Below are 22831 nucleotides of genomic sequence, written 5' to 3' on the forward strand. Positions count from 1 at the left end.
TTTAAGCAGATTCTCCAATTCCATCAATAATCTACCATTTCGAGTGACATGCTCCCTGACAACTAAGAACCTGGTTTACATTGTACCTTGAAAAGTGCTGCTCACGCATTTTTGTATTTTAAAATATCCACAGGACCAAAAGTAGGCCGAACTCAAATAGTTCCTTTAAGATGAATGCAGAGGATCAGGTGGTTTCATGCTAAAGTATCACATGTGAGGATTAATTACAGTACAAAGGTCTGGATATTGCGCAATATTTTTATACTGTATTTTATTATTTAACTAGAATAGAGCTGAAGTAGTTTGTGTATTTCTGGTGTTTGGAGAGCCTCATATGGCCTGGATACTGTTCTATTGAATCAGGCTGAGAGACTGCAATATCTTATAATTTGTTGGGGAACTAAGGTGGATGCCATTTAAAAAGTAGGCACATACTATTTGAAAGTAATTAGCATTACTGTGCCATGGTAACTGAATCAGGCTGGTCTGGAAGAATGAGCATGAGATTGGGAGGCAGGAGGTCCCATGTGCTAATGTCGGCTCTGCCACTGACTCACCGTATGGCCTAGGACAAGTCACTTCACTGTTCTGCCCCAAGTACAAAATGGGGATAATTCTCATCTATCTCACAGGGGTGTTTTGCAGATTAACCAGTTCATATCTGTACAGAGCTTTCAATGTATGTGCTCTACAAAAAGTTAAGAATTATTACTAAACATCAGTTTCTACTTAGCATAAGACTAAACAAAAAGAGATCGGCATTACTGTGGTATTGCAAGTAATTATTTTTCAATAGTTCCTGTAAGGTGTTGAGTGTCTCATGCAAGACACCAGCCACCCTCTCTTCCCAGCACATTTTGTCCTTGGAAGTAGTTAACATTAGCATAATATGTATTCCTATTGTGATAATGTTATTGACTTTCAAAGGCAAAACTATAAAGTTTTTAAGCATGACCACTGTCTGTGATGCCCTTGCAGAGGGATCTGTTTGATGATCTAATAAGGGTTTTCTATCTGTGATGATATTATATTATTCCCCATGTTTGACAGAGTAATCTTTTCGACCTTTAAGTGGAATATATTTTTCAGACCCAGTTCTGCTTCCTTCCCCTGCCTAGCCTGTTGCTCACTCCATTCCACAACAACAATGGCTCAGGGAACTCTATTGACCCCCTTGAACAGAAATATGGGAAAATGGACAAATCAGGTACTCTTTGATGTCTCTCTTAACAGGTTTTACTGGCAAGAATTGAGTCACTTCATTGGGCAATGAGGCTTGGTTGATATTGTGGCATCACTCACAATGGCACTATCTTTGGAAACTAGAGAAGTCATGTACTGAGAGTGGTACAAATCCATCAAGCTCTTAGTGATAGTTTAATCTTTCATTGTTGGGTGGAACATTAATACAAGATGACCATGTGGATAAAGTAGTTCAGACCTATTCCATCCCTATTTTTATTTTGTACCTTTTAAATACCAAGTAATGATGGTATATAAAGGCCTTTCCCATTTCCCATTTTTCTTTTTAAAGCCAGGTACCCAAACTACTCTTTGTGTCTTTGAATAACAGCTCGAATGAAATTGCTTATTACAACAGAGAGCAGGAAGGTTAAAAAAAAGACTCTCTAATTAGATTCCCTATTCATATACTTTGATGGGTAAGTGCAATTGTGGTAACTGTCTGGATCTGAATGTGCCAGGCCAATGTGTTTATCATCTACATTCTAAGAAGTTGTTGCTCTAATAAAAATCCAGACAGAATATGTCTGAGAAATCTTATGTCCTTGGCCTTGCTCACCAAATGTAAAGGATTTTGTTATAGGACTTGGCTAAGTTAAAACTGCCATCCTCATTCCTGAAGCACCTAGAAAGAGAGAAGAAGGTGGAAGAGAGACTATTTCACAGGAAAATCCTAAATCCATTTGTCTGGAAAATGCATACAGCTCTGAAGAGAGAAAGCTGTATCTATGCACACACTTATCTGTAGTGCAGTTTCTACAGCTCAATGCAGTGTATATACTGTAAACTGAAGAAAAGATTCATAATGGAATAATTGTAATCACAGAAATATGCAATGATAAATAAGACAATAGGTAACTACCACATTCTTCTGTTGAAATCTGAGGGAAGTATTGAAACTTTAGCTTATTTTACAATCTAAACAGTTGTACCTCTGTGTGGGGATTTGGTCCAGTCTGCATATTACTTCAAGGTTACTTGTGTCTTTCTTTCACTAGTATTTTGATAATGCAGGCACAAGTGGGACTGAACTGAGCTGATTCATATGCATCATCTTCAGATACTAAAATCTAAACTAAGCTAATTTTTTTCTTCAATTAATGGATTTACAAATATATAAACTAGTTTCAGATTACTTAATATCACCCACTCATGGCTTCTGTTTTATTCCAGCTCTTGTGAGTTATGAGGTTATCCCTAACTTGTGAAAATATTTCATATTTTAAACTCCACAACATTACTTATTTTATTCATATAAAGAGTGAGAGGAAGGAATATGTATTTATATGTATATTAATTTTATCCAAATGATATGCTTCATCATATCCATAGTAAAGAAAAGCCACAAACATATTTAAGAATTTATTTTTCTTGCCAGATCACGGGGTTATATCTTACTCTGAGCATTGTCAGTTCTTATATTGTGCTGTTTCATTTTCCTTTGCAATACACTGGTGGATTCAGTCAACTACAGTCTACTTCACTTACTTTTAAAGATAAATGTTGGCTCAGAGTCTACAAATGTGTACTAACAAAAGTCACGCAGACATTCATTAGTTTATAAAGACTGCACTTAAAAACAGTTGTACATTGAAATGACCAACAGCCAAAGGAAACACAATAGTCGGTAATTAAACAAAAGTGATGCTGATGTAATCAAATTACATGTTAACATACTTCGAGACACGGGGTTGTCAAAAAGAAAACTGGCTTTTACTCTGTTAACTTTCTTGTATTTTTTTAAGTGTGAAAAAGATCACAAGCTAAAATATACCTTGGGGAACCTTTTTCCAGCCACTTAATTATATGAAATGATAATCTGAGCAACATTTGATCAAATTTTTCATTAGAACTCCCTTTTAATTTTTCATTAGCTTCATAATTAACTGAATTTGTACAGTCATCAGCCTGTTTACAGCTTTTTGCTTTGTAATGTACTGTACCATAACCCTCTCTTTTTTTTTTCAGATTATAACACAAAGTACCATACTGCCACATTTCATCCTTTGCTGAATGACTGGAACATCCATTTCTACATGGCATCAGACTAATACATATATTTCTGTAGGTAAATGGGGTGAAAGTGTTTCTCACTGTAAATCTTATTTGAATTCTCATTTTATTTTATTAAAGTGGGGAGGAGCGGAAATTAAACTAAAGAATTCAAAATGAAATTGAAGAGCTGGGCTGCTGAAACTCCACTGAAGACAGAACCTGACATGATTTCACCACAAATAATGCTTCCAGACCTTATAGGGCAAGCTGCAGCTTGAATGGATGATATCTTAGGTTTTGTAAAGCTAAAGGACTTATCTATTTTTTAAAAAAAAGCAGTCAGATAAGAGAATCTAAAGTTATGTCAAACAAATTACATTTTAGTTATTAGTAGCTAGTTTGTAAATATCAAAGACCCACTTATTGTAGTGCTTGGAGCTGCATTTGCATGCTGATGAAATGCAAGTGGATGGCTGTGAACTGTAGGGTTATCTCTAGTGGAGCAGTGGGGAGCTCCAGAATCAGACAGTTGAGCATCTGACCGACTCAAGAGTCCAAGCTGCAGACCTCTTCTATTCACTTTCTTCACAACAATTAAAATATGCAAAGTGATAATTTTCCTTAAGTAGCCTTAAATGTGCGATCTATTTAAATGTGAAGAAAATTGCCTGAAGCTTCTGGTGTGAGGGACAAAAAAGAATAAATTATGCAAATAGCAGAAAAGGACTCTACCACTTGAACGCCTAATTTTCCTGTAATAAGCATACTGTTTCATTTAATTTTTTGCCTCTTATTAAAAGTGACAGTTCTTTTGCACTGTCTGATGGTTATATCTGACACAAGCTAGGGAAATGACTGCTAGACTAAATGCTAAAGCATTTTGGTAGCTTTTTTAGATGATGGTTACATTCACAAAGTAATTATGCACTGAAGAGTCGAGAAATAAGGTTTAATTACACAGTAATCGCTTCTGATGGACACGGCAGAAGTGTGAACACCGCCAGACTGCAATCCATCAATGACAAACCCCTGGCCACTTTTAATTCCTCCTCATTTGCATCATAACCTCCGCACCAAGTTGCACAAATGCTGTTAAATGTTAATAGGAGCTGTCTCTCCACTCAAAATGAATGCTTAAGCTGTTTCTTTTTTTTTTTTTTTTCTCCTCCACCTCAGACCTTCAAAACCAGCTCCTCTCTGAGAGCAGGCATTAAGCACAGAGCATGGTGCGTGGTCACTGTTGTGCTAATTGGGAGCAACACTTAAAGTTTTATCTCTCAAGCGCTAATAATGCACACTGCTGACAAACCAGTGAATAAGTAATGTACTTGGAGGAGGGGCGGCAGGGCAGAAACTGGCATGCCTAGAATGAAAAATGCAGTTGGGACCGTTGTTCAGTGACTAGCTATTTGATTAGGCCCTGTAGTCATATTTAATCCAGATCCTTGGGGAGCATAGACAAAATTACATCTTCATCTCATCAAACATTCAGCCATTTTTAAGCATTCAGCTGATCAAGCTTTTATTGTTTCTCTTGCAGTTACACAGAGACAATGATGTCCTATGTTCTTCATTCCATAACCCTGCAAAGCTAAGCCTAAACCAGCTGTGTTCCTCCTTTTGTCAGGACATGAGGGTGTAGTGGGGCTCTACCACTTCGACTCTGGCTACCAAACATGCCAGTCAGTGTTGTGTCCTAATACGTATATTTGCTTTTCTTTTCAAAATCCTTCTTTTTTTCCTTTTTCCTTTCCACTTTTAGTCTCCTCTCCTTGAAGCCTGGTCCATTTCGTAGGACAGGTCTACATCATTAAATTTTAAATGGATCTTTTTCTGTTAAGCAGCAGGTATCACTTTCGTCCTGACAAGAGGAGGCTCCCCCTGCCGCCTGTCCACCAATGCTTCCAGCTGTCTGCTTTGCAGAACAGGCGAGGCAATTTGTAAGCAGTCTGCTAAGTTTAACAGTAGACTCTAAGAAGTGACAAAAAAGAGCCTTTTTCTGCATGAAGATTGAGAATTATCAACACCTTTCAGTGCATAATAGTTAAGCCTTTATCACTTCAGGAGCTGCTGATAAGGTTAAGAACACTAGACAAACTGCTCATTAGTGGAAAGGTTTGCCTTTTACATTAAAGACTGCTGGGTACTGAAGTTCCTCTAGTGAGCAATACATCCCTGGCATTTGAAAAGAACGAGCTAATCGTTGTACATAAATGAATATGGAACAGAAAACCTGGTAAGTTCTGATGATATTAGGGAGGTTTTTCCTGTACATTCATTGTACGCCTTTCTGCGATGCACCAAAGCTGCCAACACCAATGATACAGAAGGCTGCATTCACTGGTCAAAGACTGTGTCTACAAGGGGAGCACTGGTGTATATCGGCTATGGGACTTGAATTACCAAGTCAACTAACTGTTCAAAAAGAACGAGGAGTGCGTGTGACACCTTAGAGACTAACAAAAGTGATCTACACAACATAGAAGTTACAAGACTAGTGACCCCACTTTGCCTGGTTACCCATTAGCTCCCGCTGTGCTCCATTTGTGTTAGCAATGGTAAGAAAATTAAGGAAAAAAAGGCTAGAGTAAGTAAGGGCAAAGAAGCTCATTTCATCAACATTCTGAGGTCAAACCCAAAAGAACTTTTCAGCCCTATCTCCCTACAGACTATTTAATATCTGCATGGCATTAACACATATACGGCTCAACCAGGGTGGGCCACATTGTGATAGGTGCTGTACAAACATACAGAAAAGGACAGTTCCTGTCCCAAATAGCTGATAACTAAAAGACAAGATATAACAGGTGGATGAGGCAAACCAGGGTGTCAGGTTAAACAGGATAGAATATTAAACATGGCTAACTAGGTAAGCCCCAGCAAGGTTATAACATTGCCATAATTTGTTTATAAGGGAAAAAAATCCTTATGCACCCTGGTGAAGGAATCCATGAAGAATATAGGTGCATTTATGCTAAGGTTCTAGCCATGTTTAAAAACGGACCTTTCCAGAAAAGTGCCTAATATTGTCTGAAATTTCTGTGTAGATAGACTTAGCCTTATTAAAAAAGGGTTTATACAAATCTTGCAGTTTTGGTAGTAGAGGCACTGTAAGTATTCTCGGTAGGATCTAAGCTATACCAGTGCCTGTCTACAATGGGATTTGAAAGTGTTAGCAAGGACCATTTTAAAAAGCAGTTCTGGCTTTGAACTTGTATGTACACAGGATCCCATTTTTAGTACTAGTATGGCTGTGTTACTCCTAGCCCCAGACAGGAAGGATGGTCTGGTGGTTAGGGTATTAGCCTGGGGAGACCCAAGTTTAATTCCTTGCACCGCTGCAAACTTCCTGTGTGACCTTCAGCCAGTCACTAACTCGTTCATTGCTTCGGTTCCCCATCTGTAAAATAAGGATAATAGCACTGCCCTACCTCACCAGGATGTTGTGAGGATAGATACATTAAAGATGGGAAGATCTTCACATATGACAGTGATAGGGGCTGTATAAGTAGATGAGATAGATAGCCAGTAGCTACAACTGTGTTGTGGGACCTAGTCCCCCAATCATTTCTCAAGACCTGAGAAAATTGTTATGATGTTGCCTACACTATGAAATAAAACCTTGTTACAACCCGTTCTCCGAACACAGTTGGAATAGTGGAGTAGTTGGTGCCAGAGCTCTAACAAAGTCATGAAAATCAAGGCTACTATCTTTACAAAATTAGCTCTAAAGAGAATGTTAGATTTGTATCCAAAGTCAATGTATTTGCTCTTGAATAAACAATATGATGAACTGGCAGAAATTAAAGCTTGAAAACTGGTTCTTCCCGTGTTACCCTCCATTCCTGACCTCTTCACTGATTTTGTTCTCTCAAGATATAGTATATCGGGCCAGACGATCAGCTGGCATAAACTGGTTTAGCTCAGTTGACTTCAGTGGAGATACTCCAATTAAAACCCACTGAGGATCTGGCCCATTTTCTATAAAAGAAGGAAAAACAGGAGCTAACAGAGTATATGAAGAGGCACACCTCAGATTTTAAAGATATTTAGGTGATGATACTTTTTAAAATCCCGTTAGGTGCCTATCTGCATCTTTTGGCACCTAAATACCTTTACAAATCTGGGTCTTACTGCCATAGGATTTGATCTTTACTGTAACTTAGCCACGAACTTATGAGAAGCTTGTTGCTTTCAGTTCCCACTGAAGTAAGTGGAAGTTGAGGGCTTTTAGCACCTTGTTGGATCAGGCCTTCTGGAGTCTCCATTCAGTATTTAATCAAGGAAAACTAATGAAGTAAATGTTCTAACAGAGTAAGGGCTTCAGCTTTACCCCTCATGAACAGCATTCTGTTCATAAAAAAAAGGGACACACCTACTGTGCTAACAAAATAATAAGTTCTGTATTTTTTAATAGTGCATTACATATTGATGTTGCTTCTATCGTCAAATCTAATTGAACACAAAACCAACCCGGCCTGTTATGTTGAAATGCAAACCTGAATAGCTGATAAATCTACTTTGGAATTTTTCTTGTTACATTAATGTTTTTTGCATTTGTATTTTACTGTATAAAAGTTTGCTATAAAAATTCAATACAAAATACCTAACAGCAATCTTTTTACTAAAACATCACCTGGTGCCATATTTTGCCACAGTAAGGCAAATAATGTAGATGGAAACAAATTTTCCATGAACATAGATCTAGTTTTAAAGTGTTCATATATACTGTAATATTATGATAATATGGTTTACACCGATTCAAAATGTGATTGTCTCTTTCTTCTGCAGTTTTTATGCATTTAAAAAAAAGTTTAATCTCTTCCCTCCTTTTTTAGAATTTGAAAAATGGAGATAAAAAGGGAGTGGTGGCAGCAGAATTCTTTTTTTATGTATGTCCAGGCCAGGTGAAGTCCAGCATAATGGGTAGTAATATGCCTCTTCGGTTCTCTTATATGATGACCTGTATTTCCTCCAGACTGCTCAGACACACAAAATGACTGAAGTGAGACTGAACTTAAGCATATATTGTTCTTTGTAGCACTGAAGAATCAGCACTTTTGCCCAATGTGAACTGATGTGGATTGTAATCTATTGAGATATGGGCTTCGTATACAATACAAAATATAAATAAAACCTTGGCTGCACTAGACTTTTTTTCTGGGGGGAAAAAAAACCCCATAATTGCTAATACCCTGCAGCTGCTCCACCAGCGATAGCAACTGTGGGAACATTTTTCAGAGTAACAGCCGTGTTAGTCTGTATCCGCAAAAAGAAGAACAGGAGTACTTGTGGCACCTTAGAGACTAACAAATTTATTAGAGCATAAGCTTTCGTGGACTACAGCCCACTTCTTCGGATGCATATAGAATGGAACATATAATGAGGAGATATATATACACACATACAGAGAGCATAAACAGGTGGGAGTTGTCTTACCAACTCTGAGAGGCCAATTAATTAAGAGAAAAAAAACTTTTGAAGTGATAATCAAGCTAGCCGAGTACAGACAGTGTGATAAGAAGTGTGAGAGTACTTACAAGGGGAGATAGAGTCAATGTTTGTATGCAAACAGCCACTCGGAGCAGATTTAGATAGCATGGTACCAAAAATTCCAGCAATTGCCTGAAGCTTCCTATCACTGCTGCCTCTGGTAGAGTCTCACAAGGGGGAATTTTTTCAGAAAAAGCTAGCGTAGGCCCAACCTACACACAGCTGTGAACTGTGGTTGTGGCCCGCATGTGTTATAACATGTTTTTGACTGGCCTAAACAGACATTTCTTCTGTGAACAGAAGTAACAGGTGTTATAACCATATGAAGGAACCATGTATTAAACCTGGTACCCATCTAGGCTAAAACACAGTTCATAGTTATAACATCTCACTAGTTTCTAGCTATGGAAGCAAGGGAACAAAACATGTTCTCGCACAGGTATGCGATAAGCGAGGCTCACAAATGTGTTTAAACATGGTTACTTTTCTGGTGCAATAGGCTGCTAGGATACTATTTTCTGTAGGAAATGAAGTCTAGTATTCAGTTTCCCTTATAATCCATAACAGTAATAGGGTGTTGAAAAGGAATCCTTAATCATTTACTCTGTAATGAGTTTTTCACCTGAAATGCCACCACAGATGAGTAACTCTTTAGTGTGAATTTAGCCACTCCCCACATTGTGGAGGGGAGATTTGCTGTTGTTTGTTGAAAACATGTTCTGCAGGAGTCCTAGGCCTGCTTCTGCTCCCAGGCTAGTTTTATAGTAGTGTGATTCCATTGGCCTGGCCCATTCCCTACCATTGTAAACCCTACAGATAGGAGCCATGGCAGAAGTGAAAATCTCTTCCTGCATCCCACCCTCCCTTAAAGAGCTTCTTACCTCATTCCATGTCATTCCACTGAGAATGGGGTGGAGCTTCTTTCCTTGCATGACAGACTGTAGAGGCAGCTGGCAAACCTGGCAGACTTCTGCGCTAGCTCTGGCCTTGACTGTGCAGCTGTACTGGATCCATACTATCAAGACTCACCCTGCTCGGGGCTGTCTGATTGAGTAGTCAGCCCTCTTGAGGGTAGTGGTGTCTAGTGATCAGCCCACCCCCATTACATGGTGTGACCCTTTAGATTATGAAGTGTCTGACTTATACAAGAGCCTAGGAGATACTGGTAGAGAGGAAGTGGTCCCAGTGATAAGTGATGCTTGGGAGAAAAATCTCATCACTGTTTCTTTAAGGACCTGGGATGAGGAGTTTTGGATGGGACAAAGCTCCCCTCTCTCCCTACCAAGTGGTATGAGATTTAAGGAAGGGGACCAGTATGTATACTGCCCCCAAGTCCCACATAGCAGGAGAGACACCAGGAGGAGAAGGCTGCCTGCTGAACCCTCTGAGCCTAGGGACTGACTGGGGGGGGGGGGGGGGGGGAAGAGGCAGATGAAGGAGAAGCTGGCTAAGGTCCTGCAACTGGCCTAAATTACAACCAGCTCCAAGGAGGACTGCTGATACCTCCCATCCTAAGGAGAGGGACTGATAGAAGTACAGCCCAGCCCCAGGAGCAGGGCCAGGGCTTCCTGAAAGTGGGCAAGAAAACCTATTACGACTGTTATATGGACCCGAGTGAGTATGAACTTGAGTGACAAAGAAGTGTATTACACTCTGTAGAAAGAGTTCATACACCAGACCCCACAAAAGGAATATATGTTTTGAACTAATCTGATTTGTGTAATTGGTTGAAATAATCTATGCGGGTGCTGAGGGCAGTGAAAAGGCCACAAGGGGCCATGCCCATGACCCTGTCCTTGTGACTCCTGGGAGAGGGCACTGTCAAAAAGATTGCAGTATCTTTTTTTGACTAAGTTTCACAGACGCTGGAGAGAGTCTATGCACCTCTATTTTTCTGCCCTCGCTTTTGTAGACATTGGATATCTAAATAACAAGTACTCAGACATCTAACTAACCAAAAGAGTGGCTGCAATTATTGGGGCAACAAAAATGGAGGCCAGAGCTTGAAAATGTGGCCCATGCAGTGTAGAAGAACTGTGAATAAGGATGTGTAAGATATTTCTACTAGTTTTGAGGATGAAAAGCAGCATTATCAGCTATGAATACTACCAGTTAAGTCAATTCTCCAATTCTTTATATTTATGCATTATAAGATTTAAAGGATATAAACAGCTATATAAAAGGAAAACCTTTTTATTTAACTCTCAGATTGTTATTTTACAGAAAGTCAAATGAATGAATCAGAAGACATACAGTAAATGTCCACAGTCTCCAAAGGATTACTGCAGAGATTCTAGCATTTAAAGGTAAACATATTGCATTGGAGAAACTTTTAGAAAGACACCTTAAAATATTCTCCTAATTGCCAGAAATAGTCATAATTATGAATGTTTCTAGGTTGATTGGGGAGAATATGTTTCAACCATTGAGATTATTGTACTTTTAACACTTGCCCTAAGATGATATCTGTTGTCAGCGTCTTTGTGTTGGACTGGATAGATGTTAATAGCAGTAAAATTTCCAGGAACTTTGTAGTTTAATTTGTCTTGCATGTACTAAAACACCTTACTAAAATGTTTAAATAAATTTCAATGGCCTGTTTGAACTCTGTATTGTAGTTACAGGGCACAATATTGTTAATCAATTTTATATTTGACTCAGTATTTCCAACACTGGAGATTCCAGATTAAACAAGGAGGACATGCAAACACAGCCCATTTCAAGAGTCAATTTCACAGAGAGTAATGGCAAGTATGCTATGATCCTTGATTACTCTAATACCTGTTTTCCCATATAATATGTAACTTTATTTTTAAGAACCTATAATTTTCTTTTAAAGACAATAAAAATATCCAATAATCTAAGGTTTAAAAGCATTTTCTTTTCAACAATTGAAATGAAAATTAGTACTCTAATTTACATTCTCCTTCCACTTCTTAGTGTGTATGTTAGACTGTCTTTGTCCTCTTTTAGACAATGGTATATAGCATGTAAGTAGATATGAAGGAATCTGAGTATAAGGGAGTGTCATTTACACACAATCTCTGAATTTCCCTCATGGTATTCCCTAAGTAGTCTATATAGCATTGTTTCCTAACAGGGTTACTTGAAAATAATCCCTGTTCACAGTGGAGAGGCACAGTATGGCAGAATCCTGCTAGCATCCATTGTGTTGTTGCAAACATAGTTTCAACTGCAGTGGAGACATGGCCTAAATCAGTAGTCTTTACCTTTCTCTTTACATAGTAGTTTCTTCTCCAACTCAAATGGAAACATGCTTCAAAGTTCATGCATTGCAGAGATTGACCTGAAGTATAAAGGCACTGTATCAGTAGCTGGGTTAAGAGAGCTCAGCTTTAACAAATTAAAATTGGGAATTGGTCCTGCTTTGAGCAGGGGGTTGGACTAGATGATCTCCTGAGGTCCCTTCCAACCCTGATATTCTGTGATTCTATGATTCTAAAATTGATAACTTTAAATACAGTGTAAACTAGTGGCCAGAAGCTCACATTCAGATGAAAAGTCTTTAATAGTGTGGTCTAATATAACAAACAAATAGGGGAAATATCACTATCATTTTCAGCTTTCAGATACAAAAATAGATGGGGGAAGGATGAAGCTTCAACAGCATCTCTCAGCTGATGGAAAGGAATGAAGAGCCAGGGTTGCAGAAATCTCCCACTGACTTCCAAATGTTTGTGTGCAGGAGAAAAAATCTGCTTGACCAATGACCCTTCACTTCTCCATCTACTAAAAGTTGATCCTGAGAAATCGACACATATTCCCAATTTTGTCAAGAACATTTTTTGGAGACTGCATTTTACTCATACAAAGACATTAAAAATGTATGTTGCTACCACTTTGGGTGCACTTTTTCAGTATGTTGTCAATGCCATCTCTTCATGGTTTAGGCCAGTCTTGTGTGAGCAGTTGTCAATATTTCTGTTTCAAAACCTTCTTCGTTAAGAGTGGTTGCAACTACTGCCATGGTTAGTAAAACTGGATATTAATAGAATAATGCTAGCTGACAGGTAGCCAAGTGTCAAAATAGTCCATAGATACTGTTGGTTTCCATCAAAAGAAGACTGATATCAGGTTGCAGCCATAATATCTAGTTACTAGAAGCTGCTGCTCCCCAATTAGTAAGCAAATTAGAATCCATTACAAGAGAAAATTAACGATTACCTAGGAGTGATGGAGACTCATTGTTAAGACATCACCATTTTCTTCCCTTTCCCCCTGCTTGTTTTTTTACTATATAACACTTTTAAAAATACTCTTTAAAATGAGTGTCTTTTGTACTAGTCTGACAGCACCAAAAAATGTAAATCTCTCTCCCTTCCACACCCTGGGCACCCCCACCCCCCAAAACAACAACAACAAAAAACAGATAACCCTTTCCCTGTTCCCAATAACCTGTAGTGGGAATTGGGGAAACAAACAAAGAAGTTTATACAGAGTCACTCACAGCTTGCAGGAAAGAGATAAGAATAGCCTAAATAAAACCCAACAACCTCAAAACCTAAAATGAGTTAATGCTAACCAAAGGGATTAAGAGGAATAATAAAAATGGCTTGTATTACTATATTGGGAATAAAGGCACAATAAAAAGAATAAAAGTTTATTAATATATGAGATGGGGGATGAAATTAATGGTGACTCTAAAATGGCTAAGGTACAGAAATCCTTCTTAAAGTGTTTTTTACAATGAGAAATAAAATAGGTGAGCAACTGAAAAGATGTGTACCTTTTCTACTTCATGCCTGAGTAGGTTGGGGACAGAAAAAAGCCTCTGGCATAATTTAGAGGAGCCTAAAAGTGTCTCTAAATTATGCCTCCTGCAGCAGTTCTATAAGGAGCTATTTCCATAATTCTGGGGAGGAATAAATATTTTTGGTGACAGGTTGAGGCATTTGAGGGTTTTTTTAAGGGCGACTTTTTGAAATTGTTCAGTGGTTTGGCGTGGTAGAAGTAGTCCTGACATAAATGAATTAATGAACAGAGGCCATCAATATGCAAGATAAATGTAATTTACTGTGTGCCTCTATAATTTATCACATGTTGAATATTACCAGGAATGGGTGCATATCTATGTATCTGTCAGTATGGACACACACAGACACTTCAGTGTTTTAGGAAGACATTGAAAGGCCTTAAAAAAGAAATTAATTAGAACTATAAACTAATTTTGACCCAGAGAATTATATACATCTTGACTATTCTGATATATGTGTGGTCTCTATCTCTATTGTTAGTAGAAAATTCAGTTTATTCCACACTTAGGCCTCAACCTTGAAATCAGTTTTCTGTGAGTGGGCCCTTACTTAAATCCAGACCCAAATGAGGACAATGTACTCTGCGTGGGTGCAGTAGTCCACCTGGGTGGATCCAATTCTAGGATTGGGGTCCAGATTCAATAATATGGCTTTGTTACTTTGGTAAAACAAACAAATATGCATATTTGTTTCTAATTTGCCTTATTTCTTGGAGTAATATTTACCATTTACATATAATCTCAATGTGTGGACACCAGGTACTGCTGATATGTAAGACAGATAAAAATATTTGCATAAAGCCAAAGTGACCCCTAAATGAATCCAGTATTACCACAAAGCTCTCTGTCCTTGCTATTCTTAGAAGACAGGTAGTCCCTGGTAAAATGCCACAATGGCTCTTTTCGTAAATAGCTTACTTGTTATTAGTCATTTAATCCTTATCTATGCAACTGTTCTACTGACTACTGAACTGAAAATGGGAGAAATACAATGAAAGGTTCAGGTTTTACATGTGAAAAATGCATTGGCTGTATTTTGTCCTACTTTGTAATCAGCCTTTATGTATTTGTTTAGATTGAAAAGTTAATCCTATAGTTTTCTGATCCAATCATATTAATGAAGTAGCAAAATTCTACTAGTGTGATTCCGTGCTTCTGTCAATTTAGTAAATAAATATGAAGCAGAATAAAATGCTTATGTTTTATCATACTCTTATAATTATGTAGGAATTAAACCAGTAAAAATGTAGATTGAACTTTGCTTTAATTGGTTTATGTTTAAAGATTCTTTGATCAGCGATAACAGTAATATATATTAACATGTTGCATTTTAAAGTGACGCTGCCTTTCATTAATCAAGTGTCTGTATGGTTGATTAATTTGAACAAGGTTTAAATTGCTATGAAAATTTATCATTCATAGCCATGATCTCCATTTACATATATGTTAATTATGGTAAATGTAATCTTTTTCTGAATCCTCCGGGCTGCATACTAAAAAGACACAGTGATCATAGTGAGTGACTACTTTTCTATTACAAAGTGAACTCGGACTAGTACTCAGTAAAGTCTGTTTCAGTTGTCAAAGATAGAGTAAAAACATTAAAACATTTTATGCAAAAGACAAGTTCAAATACTACAGATGGTATTTCTTTTTCAAATGATTTCCTTATTAAATAGCTAGAATGTTTAAGAAAATGAAACTACAACCAACCTCTATAGTATTTAGTTCCATATGTATGTGCTGAAAGAATATTTTCCCTACACAGGCTTGCTCCAAATTAGCTATGTTATTAATAAGCACAAGAGAGGTTTTTCCATATGTCTTTTAAGAAGACTGACTTGGGAAGTGAGAAAGTCTGAAAAAGTCTTTGTAATAAAATTAAAATTAATTAAATTGCAGGAAACAGACACCTCTGAGGTTTATAGTCTCTGAACAAGTCCTAGAAAAAAAATCTCTGTATGCTGACTGTAAAATAGACACATTAACGATCCTTTTTGCTTGCCCAGAATATACTGATGCATGTGTTTAATGAAAATAAACACACTTCACTCTGCTTTTTTCAAATTCTCCAACTGAAGATGACAGTAATTTGTCTAAAACATATTATGTTGTCGTAGTTAAGAACTTTATCAAGGTTTAAAGAGCAACAATGCTTTACAGCACATTTCCCACAGTGTTATGCAGAACATTTAGATTGGCAGGAAGTGGAATTCAGAAAGGAAACAAAAAATATTTTTCTTCTTGCAAACACATCTTATATCATTTATGGAAAGTAAACATATCAATAGAAGCTAATTAATGTCCATTAAATAACACTATGGGCCTGATATTGGAGTCCATATGAAGGCAAAACGCCTACTGATTTCTACAGAGAAAATTCCTGCATAGGGTTTGCAGGATCTGGCCCTATATTTGTTTCATCCAGAACATCCACCCAGAGTTATTCAATATTATGTAGAATAAATCATAGAATTTAGAGATGAAGAAGAATTATGAGGTCATCCAGCCCCTGCCCTGTTTCAGAAAAGCACCTGAGCTTGTGTTACGCCCACCTTTATCCATGACAGCACTTAAGCACATGCTTAACTTCATTGTCTTGAATGCATTACTGAATGAGGGCTTGATCCTGCTCCCCTGGAAATCAGCATCAGAACTCCCAGTGACTTGAATGGATTAAGTCATTAGGGCCCTAATTCCTCCCCACCAATAATGCAGAACTGGTTCTTACATTATTTTCTGATTGTATTCCATATCAATTTTTTACATTTTGAAATGAAACCTTTTTAGCAGCTCAGAATGATATTGAAGGGACTCTTCATAGGGACAAGTTAAAGGATTTCTTTATTTCCATTAAATTTATATATTTTTCTGCTTAAATTGATAGTATTTACATAATGTATTCACTGCAGGACCAGCCTCATTTCTTAGTCACAACTTAATGCAATTAAAATGTCTATCTGGAAATCTTTGCAAGCATAGCACCTTTTACTACCTGACTGGGCTATTTTTAAAGATACTTATTGTGCAATTTTCTTTCATACCGTCTCATAATGAAATAGAGTGATTTAGGCCTTGATCCTGAAAACACTTAGGCAAGACAGAGTTTTTGCCTTTCAGGCTTCTGGGAACCGTAAATACATCATCTGAAGAGGCTCTTGATACATTACAAGGAAGAAAACATAGATAGTGAGGGATCAGCTGTGGTGACCTGCACAGGATGTGCCATGTTTATCTTTCTCCCAGAGGACAGAAGCGACTTTGCCTGGATGAAGTGCAAGCTGGTCTTTGTATTGGAGGCCCAAGTAACGACCTGCATTGCATCAGAGAAAATGAAGACTTCCTGGAAAGAAGTCAGGATTGATTTGTGGCCACAGCGTATTGAAGAATCAGACAGGGCAGTGCAGGGGGGACTGAAGAATACGGAAGAAAATTGTCAGCATGTGACCTCCAGAAGAAGAAGGAGAACCAATATACCCCCAACACAGATAGAGGTAAGCAATTGCTTTCAGGCTGTCTGCACAGGTAGTTTTGCTGAGAATGCCTTGGAAGAGTCATCTGAAGGAAGGGATCAGAGGGAGACCCCATTGACCGGAAGGCATGGGATGCATTGTGCTAGGGATGGGAGGAGAAGGGTAGTGGTGGTTGTGGACTCTCTCCTAAATGGGGCAGAGTCATCATCTGCCATCTGGACCAGGAATCCTGAGAAATGTGCTGCTTGCCTGGAGCTAGAATTCAAGGTGTGACGGATTCTGCTGAGACTCATCAAGCCCTTGGAGTGCTACCCCTTCCTACTTATCAACATGGGCACCAATGATACTGCCAAGAATGACCTTGAGTGGATCACTGCAGACTATGTGGCTCTGGGAAGAAAGATAAAAGAATCTGGGGCTCAAGTAGTATTCTCGTCCATCCTCCCTGCTGAAGGAAAAGGCCTGGGAAGGGACTGTTGAATCATGGAAGTAAATGTGTGGCTACATAGGTGGTGTTGGTGAGACAGCCTTGACTTCTATGACAACAAGCTGATATTCCAGGAAAGAAGTTCCAGGACTTATACTGGGATAGGCTCCATCTATCAAATACTGGGAAGAGCATCTTTGGACATCATCTGGCTAACTTAATAAGGAGAGCTTTAAACTAGGACTTATGTAAGCTCAAGTAATGAAGTCAAGAGGAAGGGGCTAAATTCTGGATTTCTGTTGGAAGACTATTACAGCAAAACATAATATGTCCTGCAAGTTCTTAGCATGTGTAGGGGACAACTTTCTGATTCAGAAAGTTGAGGAAACAACTAAAGGGTCATCCATTTTGGATCTGGTGTTGACCATCAGGGATGAATTAGCTGCGAATGTGAACTTGGTCGGAAACTTGGTAGGAAGTGATCATGATCTGATAGAATTCAAGATCCTAAGGAAAGGAGGACATGAGAACAGGAAAAAAAGGACACTGGACTTCTGAAAGGCAGATTTCAACCAACTCAGAGAAATAATAATCAAGGTCCCATGGAAAGATCAATTAGGAAGAAAAGAAGTCAAAGGGGGCTGGCAGTTGCCCACCTGGCACTTGCCACCCATCTGGCACCTGGCCACCTGCCCAGCGCTCCAGGGCTGGAGGGGGCATGCCGCCCGGCCTCCCTCCTAGCACTCTGGAGTTGAGAGTGTTTGTGCAGGCTGGGGTGGGGGAGGGAGAGAGAGATGGAGGGGGGTTCTGGGCTCTGGCGGGAGGGGTGGGGCCTCAGGCAGAAGGGACGGGATGGGCTGAAGGATAGACTTCCTGAGCCCAGCGTTCACCAGTCGCCTATCACCTGACCTCAATACTTGGGAAGCTATTAGAGCAAATGTTCAAGTTGCAAATACCCGGAGATGAAGGGTTCATCACTAGCAGCCATCCAGTCCTCTGTAATGGGTTGCAGATTAATCTGTTCACCATCCATACTGGTGTTAAACAGGGCTGTTTTATTGCCCCAATCCTTTTTTCCATCTATCTTGCAATGATTTTGATTCTTAATTGTGACTGCCTTTCTTCTGGAATTGAGATTGAATATCACATGGATGGCCAGCTCTTCAACCTGCAGTATCTTCATTCTAAAACTAAGGTCACCAGGACTGTTATTACTGACCATCAATATGCTGATGACTGTGCTATCCTCACGCAAACCAAGGTTGACTTACAATCCACCCTAGATCTTTTCTCAGGTGCCTATAATAGCCTGAGACTTTCCCTCAACATTGGGAAGATTAAGTTGCTCCACCAGCCTGCCCCAGCACAAGTTGGCCCCCTTCTCAAACCAATTGTCATTGGTGATGAATTCCTGGAAAACATTAATCATTTCTTTTACCTCGGTAGCCACTTCTCCCAGACAGCCAATCTTGATGTGGAGATCAAACGTAGGATCCATTGTGCCAGTGCGTCCTTTGGAAAGTTGCTTCATTGTGTCTTTATTGACAGAGATCTGCGGTTGGAAACTAAGATCCTGGTCTACAATGCAGTAGTCATCCTCACTCTTCTTTATGGGTGTGAGACCTGGGTGACATACTGAAGACATCTTAAGCATCTGGAATTGTACCACCAGCACTGCCTTAGGAAGGTTGTCCGTACCAGATGGGAAGATCATTACAGCAGTGCCAGCTTTCTCTCTGCAGCTAACTTCATCAGCACTGAGGCAAGAATTATGAAACCTCAACTTTGCTGGACTGGCCATTGTGTGAAGATAACTGATACTCATCTTCTGAAGCAAGTCTTCTTTTTTTCAACTTAATCCTGGTAAGAGAACTCACAGGAGACAGAGGAAATGCTACAAGGACACCCTGAAAGTATATCTTAAGAAGGGAGGCATTGACCCCACGAATTGGGAAGAGCTGGCTGGCAATAGACTGCAATGGCATTGCATCATACATCAAGCCTCAGCCTATTTTGAAGAGAGTCACCTTGCTCAAGAGGCTGACAAACAGCAGAGGAGGAAGGAAACTGTACAGCATCCTGGCTAGCAGTTGTGCTCTCTACAAGCAACCATCTGTCATATACGTGGAAAAACCTGTAGAGCATGGATTGTACTCCTCAGTCATCGTAAGTCTCATCAATGACGTTTTTCCCCCTGGCAGACATCATCCTCATATCAAGGGATAGCCGATGACTAACAGCCAGCATAGATTTACTAATTACAAATCATGCCAAATCAGCTTGATTTCCTTTTTTGACAGGGTGACTGGTTTGGTGGATAGGCGGAATACTGCGGACATAATATACCTGGACTTTACCAAGTCTTTTGACACAGTCCCACATGACATTCTCATAAGTAAGCTGGAGAAATGTGGGCTTGGTGGAACTACTATTAAGTGGACACAGAATTGGTTAAACAACTGCAAAGGGTAACTACCAACGGAATGATGTCATATTGAAGGGAGGCATCAAGTGGGGTTCCACAGGAATCTGTTCTGGGTCCTGTGTTGTTTAACATTTTTATTAATGAGCTGGATATAGGACAAAAAGCTGGAGGAGGGTTGCCAACACTGAAGGATACAGCAAAATTCAAAAAGGGATAGAGAAAAAGATGGAGAATATCATATTGCCCTTATATAAATCCATGGTACTCCCACATCTTGAATACTGCATACAGATGTGGTCTCCTCATCTCAAAAAAAAATATACTGGCATTAGAAAAGGTTCAGAGAAGGGCAACTAAAATGATTAGGGGTTTGGAATGGGTCCCATATGAGGAGAGATTAAAGAGGCTAGGACTTTTCAGCTTGGAAAAGAGGAGTCTAAGGGGGGATATGATAGAGGTATATAAAATCATGAGTGGTGTGGAGAAAGTGAAAAAGGAAATGTTATTTACTTGTTCCCATAATATAAGAACTAGGGGCCACCAAATGAAATTAATGGGCAGCAGGTTTAAAACAAATAAAAGGAAGTTATTTTTCACACAGCACACAGTGAACCTGTGGAACTCCTTGCCTGAGGAGGTTGTGAAGGCTAGGACTATAACAGGGTTTAAAAGAGAACTAGATACATTCATGGAGGTTATGTCCATTGATAGCTATTAGCCATGATGGGTAAGGAATGGTGTCCCTGGCCTCTGTTTGTCAGAGTTTGGAGATGGATGAGATCATTACCTGTTAGGTTCACTCCCTCTGGGGCACCTGGCATTGGCCACTATCAGTAGACAGGATACTGGGCTGGATGGACCTTTGGTCTGACGCAGTGTGGCCATTCTTATGTTCTTATGTTGATAAACTGGAGAACTGGGCTATAGACAACAAAATGAAATTCAACAAAGACAAATGTAAGATCCTACACTTAGGGAAGAAAAACCAAACAGCAGTACTGTTGAGAAGGATCTGGGAGTTGTGGTGAATCACAACCTCAACATGAGTCAACAGTGTGACTCTGTTGCAAAAAAAGCAAAGTTTTAGGTTGCATTAACAGAGGCATAACATGCAAGTCACGGGAGGTAATAGTACTGCTCTATTCGGCACTGGTTAGGCCTCAGCTGGAATACTGTATCCAGTTTTGGTCACAAATGTATAGAAAGGATGTAGAGAAACTGGAAAGGATCCAGAGGCAAGTGACAAAGATGATCAAAGGAATGGAATGCAAGCCATTTGAGCAAAGGCTGCAGGAACTGGGTATGTTTAGTTCGGAAAAAAGAAGATTAAGGAGGGACGTGATAGCAGTCTTCAAATACTTTAAAGGCTGCCATAAAAAGTTGGAGAAAAGTTGTTCTGTCTTGTCACAGAGAGCAGAACAAGAGGCAAAGGGTTCAAACCACAACATAGCAGATTTAGATTAAATCTCAGGGGAAACCTTCCTAACTGTAAGAACAGTAGGACAATGGAACAGACTGCCTAGGGAGGTCGTAGACACTCCTTCATGGGTGGTTTTCAAAAGGAGGCTGGATTGCCATCTGTGTTGGATGTTTTTTATACAACAAATCCTGCATCTTAGCTGGGGGTTAGACTAGATGACTCTTGGGGTGCCTTCTAACGCTATGATTCTATATGCGAAACTTTAAAAGTATATGTAATTCCATTGACTTCAGAAGGACTACTCATATGCTTCGAGTTAAGCATGCATTTGGTTGTAGGATTGGGGCCCAAGTTTTGAAACAAACTAGAATGCTATATATACGTGCATACATAAGTGTGCATATAGATCAGGCTTGCAAAATCTGAATCACTCAGGTGAGTGTTTTTTGACAAGTAAGTAAAATATCATTTTTTTCATTACCAGATATTGTGGTTGGTCTGAAACAGATAAATTATGCTTATTCAAAATGTTGGGGTTTTTGAAATTCATTCTTAGTCCACAAATCTGAAATCTGTATGGAATTCATATGGAAAGTGAAATTTGTTTTTGTTGATCAGGGCATGACACTCTCAGCAAAAGGTGGTCTGGATGCTGACGAGCTTCAATGTTTACATGTATTTCAGATATGGTTTCAAAGTACAAATTGTTCAAAAAGAAATTATATGGCTTATTGCCAGTCTGAAATATTCTGTAACAAGAGCTTTTCCTGTTCCTTTTTGATAACACAAGGAAATTAAGTTGGAGATAAAATATAAAAGAAAAAATGGAATACATGTTTCCAAAAGATATTTTTTTCCAATTTTTCAACTGAGAGAAGAGCTACAAGAATTATTCAAGATATGGAAAAACGACCTTGTAGTGAGAGACTTAATCTTAATCTGTTTAATTTACTCAAATGAAGAGTAAAAAGTGACTTGATCACAGTCTACAAGTACCTGCATGGGGATTGGATTTCTGATAGTAGGTGGCTCTATAATCCAGCAGAAAATGGCAAAGCAAGATCCAATGTTTGAAAGTTGAAGCTAAACAAAGAAGCACAAATTTTTGGCTGTGAGAGTAATTTAACCATTGGTATAATTTACTTGTACATGCAGTAGATTCTCCATCTCCTGAAGTTTTTAAAATCAAGACTAGATATCCTTCTAAAACATGCTATAGCTCTCAGAAGTTAAGGACTTGATGCAGAAATTGTTGGGTGAGGTCCTGTGGCCTGTGTTATGCAGGAGGTCAAACTAGATTATCATAATGGTCCTTTCTGGACTTAAAATCTATGAAAAAATTAACCAAACTTTTTGTATCTCAGCAAAGGCCAGAGGTGGGCAGTTACCACCTCTGAAGTCATAGGACAAAGTAGGGTTAGTAAGCAGCAGATTGTGTTACAAATTGTTGTAATAAGCCATAAAACCAGTGTCTATGTTAAATTGATGATTTTTAGTGTCCAGCAGAGTTATGAATTTAAGTTCCTAGGCTTGTCTTTTGAAGGTTTATGCAGGCTTTCTCTGAGGAAAAGGAATAAGAGGT

The 22831-nt window shown here is 38.9% G+C and overlaps 1 long non-coding RNA gene across 1 annotated transcript in view; it reads left to right on the plus strand.

The window, feature by feature from the left end:
• The window catches only part of LOC128845072 (uncharacterized), a 127343-nt gene extending 115866 nt beyond the window's left edge, over positions 1-11477 (plus strand). The window contains exons 3-5 of the long non-coding RNA XR_008446611.1: positions 3211-3306; positions 10954-11036; positions 11392-11477. This is a non-coding gene — a long non-coding RNA (uncharacterized LOC128845072). The remainder of the gene's footprint in view (positions 1-3210; positions 3307-10953; positions 11037-11391) is intronic.
• Positions 11478-22831: the final 11354 nt, after the last annotated feature.

Source organism: Malaclemys terrapin, chromosome 11 (assembly GCF_027887155.1).
Source record: "Malaclemys terrapin pileata isolate rMalTer1 chromosome 11, rMalTer1.hap1, whole genome shotgun sequence".
Lineage (NCBI taxonomy): Eukaryota > Metazoa > Chordata > Testudines > Emydidae > Malaclemys > Malaclemys terrapin.